The sequence below is a fragment of the Bombyx mandarina genome, chromosome 07 (genome assembly GCF_030267445.1).
Source record: "Bombyx mandarina strain Sakado chromosome 07, ASM3026744v2".
Taxonomy (NCBI): Eukaryota; Metazoa; Arthropoda; class Insecta; order Lepidoptera; family Bombycidae; genus Bombyx; species Bombyx mandarina.
The window spans coordinates 4,061,855-4,079,073 of record NC_143214.1 but is presented as its reverse complement, the minus strand read 5'-3'; the positions used below and the strand labels follow the sequence as shown (position 1 = coordinate 4,079,073).

Below are 17,219 nucleotides of genomic sequence, written 5' to 3'. Positions count from 1 at the left end.
ATGTATCTGCTTTTTGACTGTTTTTTGAATGTAAATTGTGTTTTGGTGTGCAATAAAGTGTATTATCTCTCTATCTCTTTCTCTCTCTCTCTCTCTCTCTCTCTCTCTCTTTCTCTAAACAGATATAACTAATTTATAAATATTAATTACGTCGTTGCATTCAATCAACATTTCGGCTTATTGTTATTCGTATCACGTTCCAAACGAAAATTGGGTATGACGTGATTATGAGAGCACTAAAGAGTGGCAATTTGGCGTCCGTACAATACGCCGGTCCCACAGGGCGGGGGCGGGTCGCGTTTATTTGTCATTGTCCACGTTATTGTTAGATATTAGCGAATCTATCCGCTTGTGGCAATGACCTCACCTATATTCCTAACTATTTCTCTAATTACTTAACCCCTCCAGATCCCATATTAGACACTTTTAGCGCAGGTTTCCAGCGTAACTTAAAATTAATATTGAAGTCTCAAATGGATTATTAACGCGGGTGTCTTAAGTGATTGCTTTGTGGAAAACAGACAAGACTCTGGTACCGACGCGAGCATTCTTTTTTTTATTGCTTATTTGGGTGGATAAGCGGTTACCGGAGCCCATAGACACCTACAACGTAAATTTCGCCATCTACCTTGAGATATACTTAAGTTCTAAGGTCTCAGTGTAGTTACAACGGCTACCTCACCCTTCAAACCGAAACGCATTACTGCTTCACGGCAGAAATCATTCTCGCTATATTTCTGTCACAAGTGATCTTTTTTATAAAAAAAATTATAATTAATTAGTATGTTAATCAATAGCTTCATGGTAATTAATTAGTGAATAATTCAAACAAAGTGGAGTTTTTAAATCAATTTTTAAAAGATCGAAAACTTGTTTAAAATCTGCTTATCACCGTAACATTAACATTTGACACCAGGGCTGTGTAGTCTTACGAGGATGTCGTTCGGAAATTCGCCAAGTCACATTAGTCTCATCTCGAGTCAAGCTGCCTCACGGGAGCGAAGCGTCACGGTTACAAAACGAATGCTTTCATTTCGTGTTAGGGTTCCGCAGGCAACGGCTAAAAACGCAAAAAAAAAACACGCGATATCTGTTTATCTGTCTGTCTGTCTATCGGTATGATCAGTTGTCTTCTACCTGGAAACTGTTCGGGTAGAGACGATAATTCGAAAGTGCGTATTTCGAAGATAAATCAAAAACTAACTAAGGATATCTATATATTAATACGTGAAGCAAAAACTTTGTATCCCTTTTTACGAAAATTGCGGGGACGGAGGAGTATGAAATTTTCCACACTTATAGAGAATATAGAGAAGAAGTGCACAATGCTAATATTTTTTAAAAATAATGTACAAAAGATACATTAAATCAATAAAGAAAACATTACACACACTACATACCATGTATTTGACGCACACACGCATGCATACTATTTATTGTCAAACTTTTGTTCTTGACGTCTGTTGTCAAATTGAGAATATATTAAATATTATTTGCCTTTGTTAATATTTTTTATAGTGTATTCTTGGCGAAATTTGTGATTATAGAAGTATAAAATACAATCATAATAGTGTACAAACATACAATTCCAACTAATTATAGTCGAATTTCGACTACTGCGGGACCTCTAGTTATTATAATTGAGACAGTCAGCGCAAAAGTCACTTACCCCACATTTTTTTCATATTTGTCCTTATTTAAAACCTATTAAAACAATACTTATCCCTAGTTACACTGATAGATAACAGATGGCTTTGTAAGCATTCTTTTTACGCGTATTGTTTTTGCCTACGAAGCAGTGTAAAAGTATATTCAAACCTCATTATCTCTCGTAATTATAGTATGTTTAGTCCACTTTTGCGCTGACGGCCTTATATATAATATTATTATGGTTGTCACTTCCTACATGAAAGTTATTTTGTAATCTTTTTTTTTTTCAGTGCACGCTGCTAAAACGTTCCTTATCGTTTTGTGATGAAAAATTATTGCTGTTAGTTATTTCTCTATCTATAGTAACTAGAGGTCCCGCAGTAGTCGAAATTCGACTATAATTAATTGGAATTGTAAGTTTGTACAATATTATGATTGTATTTTATACTTCTATAATCACAAATTTCGCCAAGACTACACTTTAAAAAATATTAACAAAGACAAACAATATTTTATCTATTCTCAATTTGACAACAGACGTCAAGAACAAAAGTTTGAGAATAAATAGTATGCATGCGTGTGTGCCACAAATACATGGTATGTAGTGTGTGTAACGTTTTCTTTATTGATTTAATGTATCTTTTATGCATTATTTCAAAAAAAAATTAGCATTGTGCACTTCTTCTCTATATTCTCTATAAATGTGGAAAATCTCATACTCCTCCGTCCGCGCAATTTTCGTAAAAAGGGATACAAAGTTTTTGCTTCACGTATTAATATATAAATATGTTTGATTTTTGTTTTTTAATACAAATTAAACGATAATTAAAACTACGTTCAACTGTCGATAAACAACACCTTAATCATTGGTGACCACAAAAATTATGAAGTATTAGAAGAAAAAATATTTATAATATAATTAATACGTATTCATGAATATCCAATTTTGTAAGGTCGAGAATCATAACCGATCTCAAATTCGTCCCTACGATCTCGAACTATCGCTCTAATGAATACACGTCCCGATATGAAACATTATGACTCGTGTCAATAATCCGAAAACGTAATAAGCAGATGACATTTTCATTTCCTACGTCAAATATTACGATTGTCGCCCTTACGCTTAATACGTTTCTCTTCGAATGAAAGAATATCATTTTAGTTTATTTATTGTTGATGAAAAGAGCAAAGCCGTAACGGTTATAATAATTGACGACAATAATACAATATTTGCTTTGGGGAATTAATTATTTATTTTCTCGCTTCTAATGAGTTTTAGGTTTAGGCGAACGGACTACGCAGAAGCGGTAGTTTGGAATGACTCTCTTTCTCATTAACAATCAGATCAATCGTATCAAAATTGTATCTAATAAAAGTATTAATTTCGAGTATTCTTTTTACTATTCGGGAATGTAATTTGGGAGGCAATTAAATTTTTTTAAAACTATAACGTAACACGGTGATATGTCTACTAAAAGAAAAAAAATTATATTTATAAATTACATTACGTCATCATTATCATAATTCTTCTGCCCTTCTCCCAGTCACATGGGTTCGGCGCAACATGCTTTCTCCTTCCATAATCCTCCATCATATATCGTTTCTTCACTCACTCCTCTTAGACATATCGTCTTTCACGCAATTTATCCATTTCTTCCTAGTTCTACCTCTTCTTCTCATAAATTACATTACGTATATTATTTGAGTCCGCACGGGTAGGTTTCTTCATCCTGCTTATTTCTGCCGTGAAGCAGCAATGCGTTTAGGTTCGAAGGGTGAGGCAGCCGTTGTAACTATACTGAGACCTTAGAACTTATATCACAAGGTGGATGGCGCATTTACGTTGTAAATGTCTATGGGCTCCACTAACAAATAATAAAAATAATAATAATAATAAAATCTAAATTTTTCTGCATCGGAACGTAAGAAAAGAACTAGCAGATAAGGTGTGCGAGAATGCGTCGATTTACCCGTATAACCCTCCTAGTGACCGTGGGGTCCGCGAGGCCCCTGGGAGCGGACGCTTGACTAAATTCCAACGGTTCAAATATCCCAGCTTTTAAAGAAAACTCGACGACCCTTCACTATAGGGTGTAAATTTCCTTTGAGAAGTTTCCGTCAAGAAAACGGACCTGAACAAGTCACGATTAGATTAAATGGGACGAGAATGACCGTATATATTTTTTGGAATTTATTTCATGAGCTATATCACTAAAGGCATATATATCAACGCGTGATCAGATAGTTTTCTGTTTATATTTTTTATATTTTTTTTATTGCTTCAATGGGTGGACGAGCTCACAGCCCACCTGGTGTTAAGTGGTTACTGGAGCCCCTAGACATCTACGACGTAAATGCGCCACCCATCTTGAGATATAAGTTCTAAGGTCTCAAGTATAATTACAACGGCTGCCCCACCCTTCAAACCGAAACGCATTACTGCTTCACGGCAGAAATAGGAAGGGCGGTAGTACCTACTCGTGCGGACTCACAAGAGGTCCTACCACCAGTAAAACCTACCATCTGTAAAAGTATTTCTTACTATATACTTATATACTAGAGCTGAAATTACATAGGCAAGTATTTTTTCTTAGCAAATACGAGTTAAAATATCGTGCAGTAAAAATCAATAAAATCACTGTTTGCAGTTAGCGATGGTTGGTTATATTGTTGTACTTACAGTAAGCGAAGCTATCATGCTTTTCAACCATTAAGAAACAGAATAGCTTTTAAACGAGATAACAGAGGCTTAGACCTCATGTCTCAAGGTGGGCGGCTTTCACATTATGACGTCTATAGCTTTTCATAAGTACCGTCGTATTCAATAACTGAATCCCTGCCTATTTCTGCCGTGAAGCAGTAATGCGTTTCGGTTTGAAGGGCGGGGCAGCCGTTTAATTTAAAAAACGGAGACCTTAGAACTATATCTCAAGATAGGTGGCGGCATTTATGTTGGCTCCGCTAACCACTTCACACCAGGTGGGCCGTGAGGTCGTCCACCCATCTTAGCCATAAAAAATAACAAATAAAAACTGACCCGTGATCTATGAATTGACTAAAAAAAAACCAAAAAATCCGTAAGAGCAAATGTCCCATAGATACAGTACTACACCATCACTTAAGCCATCTCTTAAAAAAATCAAATATTCAGAACTACCAAATCAATTACGGGTTTTCTCAAGGAATTCAACCCTATAATACAACCATAAAAAACCTTTAAGAACATCATAATAAGTACTTATAACCCTAAAACGATAATAATTCTCGAAATTATTAAGGATCATATTGTTGTCACCCATTTTGTGTGCCCGAATAGAACTCCACTTGAGTTCTTCTATGGTAAAAGAACCACTTTACTTGACAATGGGTTATGTCATATTTGATACACTAAATACTATTATTGTGCGGTAAATTATCCCTTTTGAAATTCAATATTCTTCATCGAATGTCTTATTCCGTTGAGGCTTTTAAATTGGGTATACGTCGATATTATAAGGCGTTGACAAATAATTTGTGTAATTTCTTGCGGTAATGCTTATTAAGCCGGTACATTAAATACTCCCACCTCAAGTCACAAGGTGGGTAGCGGCATTTTCGTCGTGATGTCCATCAGCTTTCATAATCGACCAAAATCGGACGAGCCATGAATGCTTTTTTACATTTTAGAATAATAAAAGCCTTATGTCTTCTAAATAGCGTTTTTAATTGCTTCAAAAACATATTAGGATTAATTTTTGAGTGGCCATCGTCGTTCATTGGCATTAACGATGCCATCAAAACGTATTCCCGAAGTCTCATTTCAAACCTCGTCGATAAGAAGACGATATAAGATATAAGATCATTCAATAGAAATCGATGTAAGTTAATTTCTGTGAACCGTTGCACACATTAGATGGATTTAAAACCGCGACAATCGATGGTGTTTAGACTCGTAAGCGCTCAAGTAGAAAATACTCCAAAATTCCCATGGATCGTCTGAGCTATACACATTATTATTGTGTGCATTCGGAGGGTTAATCGGAGGTGTCGACATTTCAATGTTATCCCTACTGATTTTATTGATGCTTTTGCTACCTGTGACATTAAGGCGTAATCCGTGAGGTTTTAAGTGACAGATGTTGTTTGATCTTTTATTTGGTGAAAAGGACATGTTTTTTAATAGCGATAATATGAACGGTTCGTTTCGTGGTGTTTCACAGTGGCCTTATAGGTAAGACGCCCGGTGTGTTAGTCGACTTGACCTGCAGCAGGTTATTAACGACGATTATGTTTTTATTGAACTAGATGGACTAACTACATTGACCGGAATCTATAGAAATTTCATTATTGACGCCACCCATCCTTAGAAATGGAGCGCGGGACTGTTTAACGCAGATATAGCCTGGATCTATTTTTTTTTTATCCTACCTATGCTGATAGCCTTGAGAGGCTACTTCAGCGTACCCTAGCTTGTGTAGGTGAGCTCGCGGGGCTCAAACCGGAGAATTGCTAACACCGCCCTAGCAAGAGCAGTGCTTCGCAGAATCTACCACCGGATCGGAAGCGCGACCCACTGAGAAGATCCGGCGAGAAACTCAGTGGGCTGTGTCTGTGGGTTAATTCGCTCGTCGAGCCCTTCGTCGCAAGCGACGGGTTCGGCGAGGACGGTGACCGGTGCTTGTATTGCCTAAAAGCACCGTTAATGGATCAGGAGGATCCATGATGACGTGCTTTGGGCGACGTCGACGGTTTACCAAACGGTCTACAGGATCGGGTATGTAGTTTCCGGCGGCCACGACAAGAGGGTTCTCATGTCGTGCCGCCTTCTCAAAGTGGCGCAGCGATGCCGACTGTAGATACTTACTGACGGGGTCGAGCTCCAGGTCATCGTGGAGGTCCACGTTCCTCTGGAACCATGGTGCTCCGACGGCTATCCTGCAGAATCGGGATTGTATAACCTGAAGGGGTTTCAAGTTGGTGCGGGCCGCGTGAGCGAACACTACGCTTGCATACGTCATGACGGGGCGTATGCAAGTTTTGTAGAGGGTTACCTTATTACGGAGGGACAGTTTGCTTCGTCTACAAAGCATTGGGTAGAGTCGTCCTAGTATAAACGCGGCGCGATCGCGTACCGTTTTTACGTGGGGACGGAATGTCATCCCTCTGTCGAGGGTGACGCCTAGGTATTTGACCTTCGGGGCCCACGGTATGGGCTGGTCAAAGAGAGTGATGGGGCTAACGGCGGAGGTGTTTACGCGCCTATTGGGGAGTGGGGTGCTCGAAGTGGTATTCGGAGGGCGACCCCTTTTGAATAGCACCGCTGTGCTTTTCGTGGGGTTAATGTCTATTCGCCACTTCCGGAACCACTGTCCCATGGTGGTTACTGCGGTCTGGAGTCGCCGATGAAGCAACGACATCTTCCTACACGAGTAGTAGATAGCCGTGTCATCGGCGAAGAGCGCTAGATGGGTCTCCGGAGACCGGGGTATATCGTTGATATACAAACTAAATAGTAACGGGGAGAGTGCGGAGCCTTGCGGGACTCCGGCAGTCAGATGACGGGGACGAGAACGAGTTCCCTCTACTCGATATCGAAACGAACGGTTCGACAAGAAGTCTCGTATGATGAGCACGAGTCTGTCTGGCACTCCCATGTTGTACAGTTTGTAGATCAAACCGTTGTGCCAGACTTTGTCGAACGCCTTCGCTACATCGAAGAAGAGGGCGCCGGTCGGGATTTGTTTACGCCTATTTAGTCCTATCAGAATGTGCTCCGTGAGGCGGTGCACTTGTTGTACGCACGAGTGTTTGGCGCGGAATCCAAACTGCTCGTCTATTAGAATTTTATTCGCGGTAACGAAGTCCCAGAGGCGTTTCCGAAGGAGCCGTTCGTAAATTTTGCCTATCGCTGGGAGGAGACTGATCGGTCGGTAACTAGCGGTTTCATTATTCGGTTTGCCCGGCTTGTGTATACCGATAACGTCTGCTTCTTTCCATACCGCCGGAAAGATGCAGTGCGTCATAGCGGCATTTAAGATGGTAGCCAACATTGTTATCAGTTGGACTGGTAAGAGTTTTAACGCGCGGTTGCGGATGCCGTCGGAGCCGGGTGCCTTCTTAGGTTGAAGGTTGTCTATTACTTCTCTAACTTCGTCAGAGGTAATGGGGGGTAACGCGTCCGAGGGTGGCAGGGAAGCTCTGCGCTCGACCTCCCTGTCGACTGCCTCGGTGTGTTCGGGGTCCGCGTATTGAGTGCTGGTGGTGCACTGCTCTTGCAGTGCATCGGCCAGCAACTCTGCCTTGTCATCGTCATCGAAAGCCGGTGGTTGGCCTGAAGGGCGTACGAGAGGAGGCATAGTAGCGGTAGTTTCGGACTTGAGAGTCCTTGCTAGTCGCCAGTATGCTTGATGAGAGGGCGCGAGTCCTTCTAAGTAACTATCCCAATTCTCATTTCGGGCGTCGCTTAGGCGAGATTTTACATCCCGCTGTAGACGACGCATCCGAATTCGGTTTGAGTGCGTGGGAAGTTGATCGTAGGCCCGGATTGCCGCGTTTCTAACTCTTAGGAGGTTCCTAAGTTCGGGGGACGGTCTGATGCGGTGGAAGCTATCCTCCACATCGACTTCTTTTGAGGATCTTATGATCGCGGAAGAGATGTGATCCGTGATGATGTTTATGGATTCGACTGTGTCCTCGGGGGATGGGGTTGAATCCGGGCCGCAGGGGAGGATTGGTGGAGCGGCATCGGCTAAGCATTTGCCCAGCTTCTTCCAGTCCACCATGGTCCTCGTAGCTGTGACTGGGTTGTGGGGGCGACCGAGCTGCATAACGACAGGTCGGTGGTCTGAGTCGAGCTCTGACATTGCTTCGATGGAGCGTAAGCGCAGAGTTACGTTCCTCAGCAGTGCCAGGTCTATAGTGCTCGGACGGAGCGCGATGTTATACGGATAACATGTTGGAGTTGGGGGACCGACTACTTCGAAGGTAAGGTCGTCTATAAACGCGTCGAGACGCCTACCGTTTATGTTTGAACTGTGGCAGTTCCACCTAGTGTGGTGGCAATTTAAATCGCCTGCCAGGATGACGGAGTCTCCCATGCCGAACAGTGACTCGATGTCACTGCTCAGAAGGGGCTTGTCCGGGGGAGATAGACGGATGCGATGACGATCGGCTGGTGTCCCGTCAGCGAGATACGGCACACTGACGCCTCGATATGTGAGAGCGAGGGGGTATCGAGAGGGACAACGTGCAGGGCCCGCCTATAGTAAATGGCAGTCCCGCCTTTGGAGGCGGTGAGTCTGTCATTCCTAACCATGACGTAATTCGCGACTTTCGGGTCACGACGCGAGGGCTTCAGGCAGGTCTCCTGCACTAGCAGAATATCTACAAGATTGTCGCGGAGGAATTCGTAAATTTGATCGCGTTGTCGCGCGAGTCCGTTAGCATTGTAGAATGCTAACGTAAGGGAATATGGTTTCTCTCTAGCGTTTTGCGCCATTGATTACCGGTGATTTTAGAAAGTACGGGCCACGGACTCGTAAACGTCCATGTATTCGAACGCGGCCGCGAGCCGTTGTTCGGGGTTTACCGCCCTTCGCATCGCGTCTGCGAACGATCGCAGACGGTCGAAGTTGACCGCCGTGACGAAGTCGCGCACGAGCGTGAAGTCGTTGACGGCTGAGGGTTGCGGGGGACGGTACGCGGGCGCGGGGGGAGGTGCGAGCAGGGGCTGCGGCGCGGGACGTGTCGCGAGCGGGGGCTGGGGTGCGGTTTGTGTTCCCGACCTCGTATACGGCAGCGGTTTGTTCCACGCCGAGACGGTGGGAACCGCAGCCGGTACGAAGGCGGGTTTCGGTGCTGAAGGCACCGAAGTCTTTGGGCCGACGGTACGGGGGGCTGGGTGGGTCGGACGTTTTCGCGGAGCCCTAGGACATCCACGGTAATTCGCGGGGTGCCCTTGCTTAAGGCATAGGACACAGCTTGGAGGTTCGGTCGCGGTTTCCCTAACTCGAGAGCAATCTACCGTGGCGTGATCGCCGAGACACTTCACGCAGCGGGGGCGCGCGTGGCAATTCCGAGCCGAGTGGCCATATAGTTGGCATCTGTGGCACTGTCCGGGAGTGCCACGTCTATGGGGGGCTTCAATGGTAACCCCGGATAGGCCACATACTGTCGCGAGACATGCGATCTTTTTCTTGGCCTCCGGGGTTGGTTCTAGAGCGACTAGAACCATGTTATATGGTTTTTTGTCGCGTCCGTTGTGCATCCGGTGCACACTTACTATCGGGAGGGACTGAGCGGTCAGATCCTCCCTTACGTACTCTATGTCGAGTTCCTTCGGAACTCCGCGTATTACTACGCGGAGCTCGCGGTCCTCCTGAAGAGCATAGGTATGGAAACCTATGTTCTCCTTTCGGAGGTACGCGGATAGAGCCCTATGGTCGCCCGGCGTTGCGACCTTTATTTGAATCCCATGCGCGACGTTACGCGCATGGGTATAATTTATTTTGTTTGCCTGAAGGGCCTGGGAGACGCGGTTCCATGCTGACTTCTCCTGGAGAATCAGCGGGGGCGGGGCGACAGTTTTTTGCGCGGGTGCGGGCTTGGGACGCGGCGGTGGGGTTGCGCGGCGGCTGGAGTCCGACTCCGGTGTCACGACTACCTGCGGACGGGAGGCAGTCGCTGATTTTGTTTGTTTTGTCGTGGAGCTCCGGGACTCCACGGCGCGAGTACGTTTTTTCCCGCGTTTTACCGTTTGGAACCCATCCGAGGTTCCGGGCTGCGGGCTCGTCGCGGACTCGAAGTCCATCTCCGATCCGGTATCGGAGTCTGAACCTGAGTTAATTATTACGGACGACGCGACGGATGAGATTGGCGAGAATGACGTCGCGGGTGCGTTAGGCGCTTCGTTGGCGCTAGGCGCTTCGTGAGTCGCTACGTGCGTACGTGCGCTCAAATTGGGTTTGGGGGCGGGGCCTGACTGCGCGGCTCGAAATGACGCGGCGAGGGACGCGGGCGGGGCGGGACTCGCGCGGGCGGCCCTGTAGGCCGCGAATTCGGCCGTGAGGTTGGATAGCACCGGGTACTTCTCGGCAAGTAACCCGAGAAACCCTAAGAGCTCTTCTTCCATTTTTTTTTCGTTTTTGCCCGGGGGGGGCGTCCCCGGGACTTAAGGCACACTCGCCGAAAGGCGAGTCCCCTGAGTAGGAGTTCACCCCCTGAGCTTTACCAGCTCCAAGGGGGGGGAGTGCCTTTGCCGTGAAAACGGCAGTCGGCTAGGATTGGGGTGGAAGTTTGTGAAGGTGGGGCCCCCCTGGGTTGTGAGAATGCCACAACAAGCGGTGATCTCAGGGGGGGTTAGTCTCGAAAGAGACTGTTTTACTCGCCGAATAAATAAATAAATTTAATAAATGATATGAGTGGATGATAATGTGAAGTCGTTACGAATGCACAATCGACAAGTTCGAGTTGCTTTTACGACACAAGGTCGCGACGCCAGCGATAGTGCGTCAAGAATTCGCAACAATGCCGCGATCGATGCGACAACGACAATGCAGCGAAACTCAAGACACAAGATCGCGACGGCAGCGACAGTTTCTCGCAAAAACACGTCCGGACTGTAAGGTGATGCAATCGGAACTGTGGATCTATCTCTGAGGGTCATCAATATATCCTACCACCAGTAAAATTGTGTTATAAATGACCTGGTGTTATTCCTTCACCGTGGAAGTCAATTGTGTACGACGTATTTCATTAGAACAATTGGTACCCGCCTGCGGGATTCGAACGCAGGTGCATCGCAGGATACGAATGCATCGGACGTCTTATCCTTTAGGCCACGGCGACTTCAAGGTCACTAGTTTGAGGTTATTGCATCAGAATCCGCCACCAGAGAAGATTTGACCCATATTACATGAAAATGCTGTTCATTCGCAATGCACTTCGAAAGGTTAATGTTCCCACGTACCACTGCTTAGCGATAGCCACAAGGTAGCGTGGTCCGGTTCAACTAGTGCCTACCTAGCTAATAAAAACATTGTTTTCTTTTATATTTAAAAGCAAATAAGTTTATACAAATACGTAAGTAGCTCAATACCATTACGTAATGTGATATTGAACTATGAGCGTGACCCGCTCCCCGGGGAGAGCTAATTTCCCGACCGGGCACAACTCAATTTTCCAGGACACATTAACCGTACGACACGGTTGCGTATACGTCTTTTACGACCGGTACTAAGTTCGATTCCGGCTTCTTTCCTGCCGGTGTCTCCTGTTTCAATTTGCAAGGGATTTTTTTTTCTTTTTCTAACGCACAAGGAATACTAAAACTTACGGTACCTAGTTTTAGGAGTGTGTTCTCTGTGCGCCCTTAAAGTACATAGTGCGTTTTAGAAACGAAACATACCAATCAACACTGACCAGTACATGTATAATGCTATAGTATTTTTAGCTCTAGGTCTATGGCCGCAAGGTGCAATTCGGTTCATTTGTTTGCTATGAGGGTCAAGGCGTTAGTTGCGGGTTCGATTCCCAGGTGTACAGGGCGTCGGGGCACGTACATCGCCACTTAAAGACAGCCGATTCTAAGATGAAGGGAGTTCGTCATAAAAATGGGATAGGACAAAACTGAATGGAGTTTACCTTGTTATTATATTATTTATTTTATACAATGTACAGTGATTAATTAAAGGACTAATCTTCTTGAATTAAGAAGCCCTAATTAAAAAAAATGGATAGAATACATAAAAAAAACATTTCAATTTAAGTTTTTTTTGTTTTTATTGCTTAGGTGGGTGGACGAGCTTACAGCCCACCTCGTGTTAAGCGGTTACTGGAGCCCATAGACATCTACAACGTAAATGCGCCACCCACTTTGAGACATTAGTTCTAAGGTTTCAGGTATAGTTACAACGGCTGTCCCACCCTTCAAACCGAAACGCATTACTGCTTCACGGCAGAAATAAGCAGGGCAGTGGTACCTATCCACGCACCAGTAATTACGCAAATTATAATTTTGCGGGTTTCATTTTTATTACACGATGTTATTCCTTCATCGTGGAAGTCAATCGTGAACATTTGTTGAGTACGTATGTCATTAGAAAAATTGGTACCCGCCTGGGATTCGAACACCGGTGCATCGCTCAACACGAATGCACCGGACGTCTTATCCCTTAGGCCACGATGACTTCAAGTTAGATAGATGGACATTTAATAATTAATATTCATGGCTCTATTAGTTGGTTCGTTCACGCGTTGATTATTCGATTTTAGAAACTCAATTTGTTATTTCGGTGAAGATTTCTGGTACAGTACCTACTAGGGAAGTATGAATGGCATGTCAGTGGTTTAAAAAAAGGTGTTTTTGGTATTGTGTTTCGTGGTGGTTAAAAGAGAATATGAGCAGGATTCAATATCAATTTAAATGAAGTAAGCGCCTTCAAATATTAATCAATAAAGAGGTAGATTTATATAAGTTTTTTAAAATATAAAGCATACGTCATCTGTCACTTAGTGATGTTTTCAAGTTACATCTGTAATTCTGAGGAGAAAAATAACCGGGATTCACTCAATGTTCAGTAGCATTTTTAAATCCCTACTAATAGCTCTAGAATATTTAGGAACAGTAGCGATTTGAGTACTTCTCGTCCTCAGCTCGCTGAGTTTCTCGTCAGATCTTGTCAGCGGGTCGCGATTCTGATCCGGTAGTAGATTCATTCGCGAAGCAGCTACTCTTGTGTTGTTAGATCTCTTTTGAAGGCGCTCGGGTAGCTGTTAGCAAAGCCCCCCATTCCTGGCTGAGCTCTTGCTCGCCCACCTGTCCCAGTGAAACTGGAAAGGCCTCAGGACCACCAGTAAACCCTCAATATAAAAAAAAATAACTTCTCGACCCTTCGTTGGCTTTAATTTATATTTAAACTCCCCTTTAAACTGACCAACGCCCCTCGACTCCGAACCTTAAATCAAGCGGAATCTTATAGTTTTATGCCGTTTACGTAGTTATCGGCAAACAAGATCGGCACACAAAGGGTTTTGTTTACATTTTCTTTATATTTTAAACGTTATTAATCCCAAGGAGGCCATTAAAATGATAAGGACCGGAATTCAGTACGGGGTTTTGAAACGATATCAGTTTGAATCGCGATTTATATGTTATTGAATCCAAAATGTCATTTAGCTGATTTGGATTTTTTGCTAAAAACAATTGACTGTTTGCACGTATTAATTAGTACACTGGAGGTTTATCTATATTTCCCTTTTTATATTTAGTAACAATGTCAAATCAGATCAAACCTGTTTGATTTCTTTCATGTCAAATGTAATACAAATACACTATATATTAGAGATGTTTTCAAGATTTTTGACGTCTGTCTTCAGTCTTTATTAAGCTTGAAGTCACTCGACATCTGGACGAAACCGGACGTCTCTTAACGTTATAAAGGAAGCACGTTCTATTACAAAATGGCCTTACTCAGGTGACAATAAACCGGGCGACTCATGGGGACTGGTGTAATCGCGTTCGATCGTAAACTGGACCCATCAAGAGTTCGCTTACTGAGCACTGTTTAGCGCCCCAAGCCGTAAAGTTCTCGCTGATGTCGAGGCGGCGAGCTAGCTTAATGTACGAGGAGCTGGTTAAGCGAATGCCCTATTCCTTTATCTTATTCGAGAATCCGTCAAGTTAATTACGCTTAGTTTATCAAACTTTAGATTATGCCTCAGAAGACTATCGTTTTTAATACGCTTTTATTAGCTTCAGGCGTACCTACGTATGTTAGTATGTAACGGAATTTTTGAACATGATTTTGATCCCCTTCAAAACGTCGGATTAACTCGAAATTTGGTATACTTATTAAGGAGATCGGTCCTTAATAAGTATATCAAATTTCGACAGTACAATATTTAAAAAAAATTGAAATAAAAAAATTAAAAAAGTTGAAATTCAACTAAAAAATGAAAAATAAATAATAGTTTAAAAAAACTAACAAAATACGCTTTTATAGAAAATAAGACAATAAGAATAAATTTGAATTAAAAATAGTGTAAGTAAAAATTATTTTATTGTAAAAAGCGTTATAAATATTGGGTGCACGGTATAAGTAGTTACAAATATTTTATGAATAACTACTTATACCCCACGCTTTTTTGTTGGATTTTCTATAAAAGTGTATTTTGTTAGTTTTTTTAAACTATTATTTATTTTATCTTGGGTAGATAATATATATGTGTGTATCCTAATCATAGTTTATCTTAGGGTGTTACAACTAAAACTTGGTGACTTACCGCGACTATAACATGCTCATTTCCCGCAATTAATTGCATACTTATTGTGGTGTAGAAAATATATCTCGCAACCCAAACTAATTTAAGATTTGATAAGGTATCATTGGTTTAATATCGTACAATATAAATGGCTTTATTTCCTACATAAACAGGTTTATTTCCTGCCTTGTCTCATACCAGGCAGGAAATAATAGTATAAGGAGAATATTGCTTTAGAATATTTTTACTATTGACGAGCTATTAGTACGCGCGGATAATTTAATTCAGGTTTTTCGTTTTTGTTTTCGCGTGACTTAGACGTAACACTACTTATAGGTACTGCTTAATCTCGAATTATTATCATTACATTAAATTGCAAGGTTTTGAGAGAGGAGTTGAGAAATGCGCGTTTGGGATGGTATGAGAGAGAGAGAGAGTATTCTTTATTGTACACCAAAAAACAAATAAACAGTGCGATACATTAAACACAAAAAAGTACAATTGGCGGATATAAGTACAATATGGACATGTGATGAGACGAAATGAAGATGAGATTGGTGAGAGAGTATTAACTATGAATGTGAAAGGATATAGAGGAAGAGGTAGACCTAAGAAGAAATGGATGGATTGCGTTATAGACGATATGTGTAAGAGGGGAGTGAGCGAAGAAATGGTATATGATAGAGAAGTATGGAAGGAGAAAACATGATGCGCCTACCCCACGTGACTGGGAGAAGGGCAGGAGAATGATGATTATATTTGCAAAATTTTAAATACTTTACAGTTTTCGTGGTCACGAACGACTAAGGTGTTATTTGTCGAAAGTTGAACATTTAGCTAACAATCGTCTATTTTTCTATTTCTACAGTGTATTTAATTTAAGTTTTGTAATGTAATCTAATTTAAATTAATTTATGTTAAACCGTGGATAATTACAAGCGTCATAAACAATACGAGATTAAACCGTAAAAGTTTTTATTATTTTAATACAGTTGATGTTTCGACGACACGTTGTTGATGTCTACGATAGATTAATCTACTCAGATGAGTACAATGCTAACTCGGTAGAGAAATATGGGTTACTATAATATAATCTATACTAAAAGCAGAAGAGCTTGTTTGTTTGAACGCGCTAATCTCAGGAACTACTGGTCTGATTTGAAAAATCCTTTGAGTGTTAGATATCTCATTTATCAAGGAATGCTATAGGCCATACCACATCACGTTAAGACTAATACAAGTGGAGCACCAATAAAGAATTTTTCAAAATTGGGGTTTTATCCCCTTTTGAGAGCTTCCGCTGCGTGCGCTGCAGAAACGGTTAAAGTTTCGCTAAAATAATGTATGAAAGAATTGTTCCCCTTTAAAAGATCTCAAAAAAAGTCCGCGACAGCATATGTCTATATGTTAAGGTTGGCTCACTATAATGTTTTTTATGCTAACCAAATTTGTTCTAAAATAAAGAATTATTTGTGAACTATTCCACGCGGAGGATGTCGCGGGCAAAAGCTAGTTATAATATATTTATGATGTGGATTGTCATGTTATAAATCATAACCATTTTTCTTGTGACTTGGTAAAAGTGCAGAGAACTTACTCTTACTTATGGTAGGCAGCGGCTTGGCTCTGCCCCTGGCATTGCTGACGTCCATGAGCGACGGTGACCACTTACCACCAGCTGGGCCTTATGCTCGTCTGCCTATTTTTTCTTTTTCTCCACCTTATCCCACTAGGTGGGGTCGGCACAGCTAATTTTTCTCTTCCATTCTCTTCTATCAGCCGTCATCTCAACACTCACTCCTCTCTCTCTCATATCGTCATTCACACACTCCATCCATGTCTTCTTCGGTCGACCTCTTCCCCCTCTACCTTGCACTACCATTTCCATACATCTCCTCTATGCTCGTCTGCCTACAAAGGCAATAAAAAAAAAGAACTACAGAGGGGGCAATGTTCGACTCCCTTCTAAAATTGACGCTTTGACACTAATGTTGACGTTTATATGATTGGATTGTTTTTCCTTTGTTCTTTTGTTCGTGTATTAATGCGGTTTTCGCCTTTCAAATACTTTCTGATTAATAGTTAACTTGATATGGAGAGTTCTTACCACGAAAGTACAATTCTTTTGTAAATTAGCCATCGTATAGACGCATGATTAGGTATTCCGTAACTTTGACCACGCTACTCACTGATTGTTCTATAATTCTCATTTTGTATATTGACAATTGACATGTAAACATTGAATTATAATAGTACTTTGTTAGCTTAAAAATTATCTAAAATCGATCTCGTAATGAAATATTTTTGTAGGTAGTCAAAAATGAATACAT

At 42.3% G+C, this 17,219-nt stretch overlaps 1 protein-coding gene across 6 annotated transcripts in view; it reads left to right on the top strand.

Annotated features, from left to right (window-relative positions):
* Nucleotides 1-17,219, top strand: part of trh (PAS domain-containing protein trachealess) — a 258,744-nt gene that overhangs the window by 181,518 nt on the left and 60,007 nt on the right. The window lies entirely within an intron of this gene.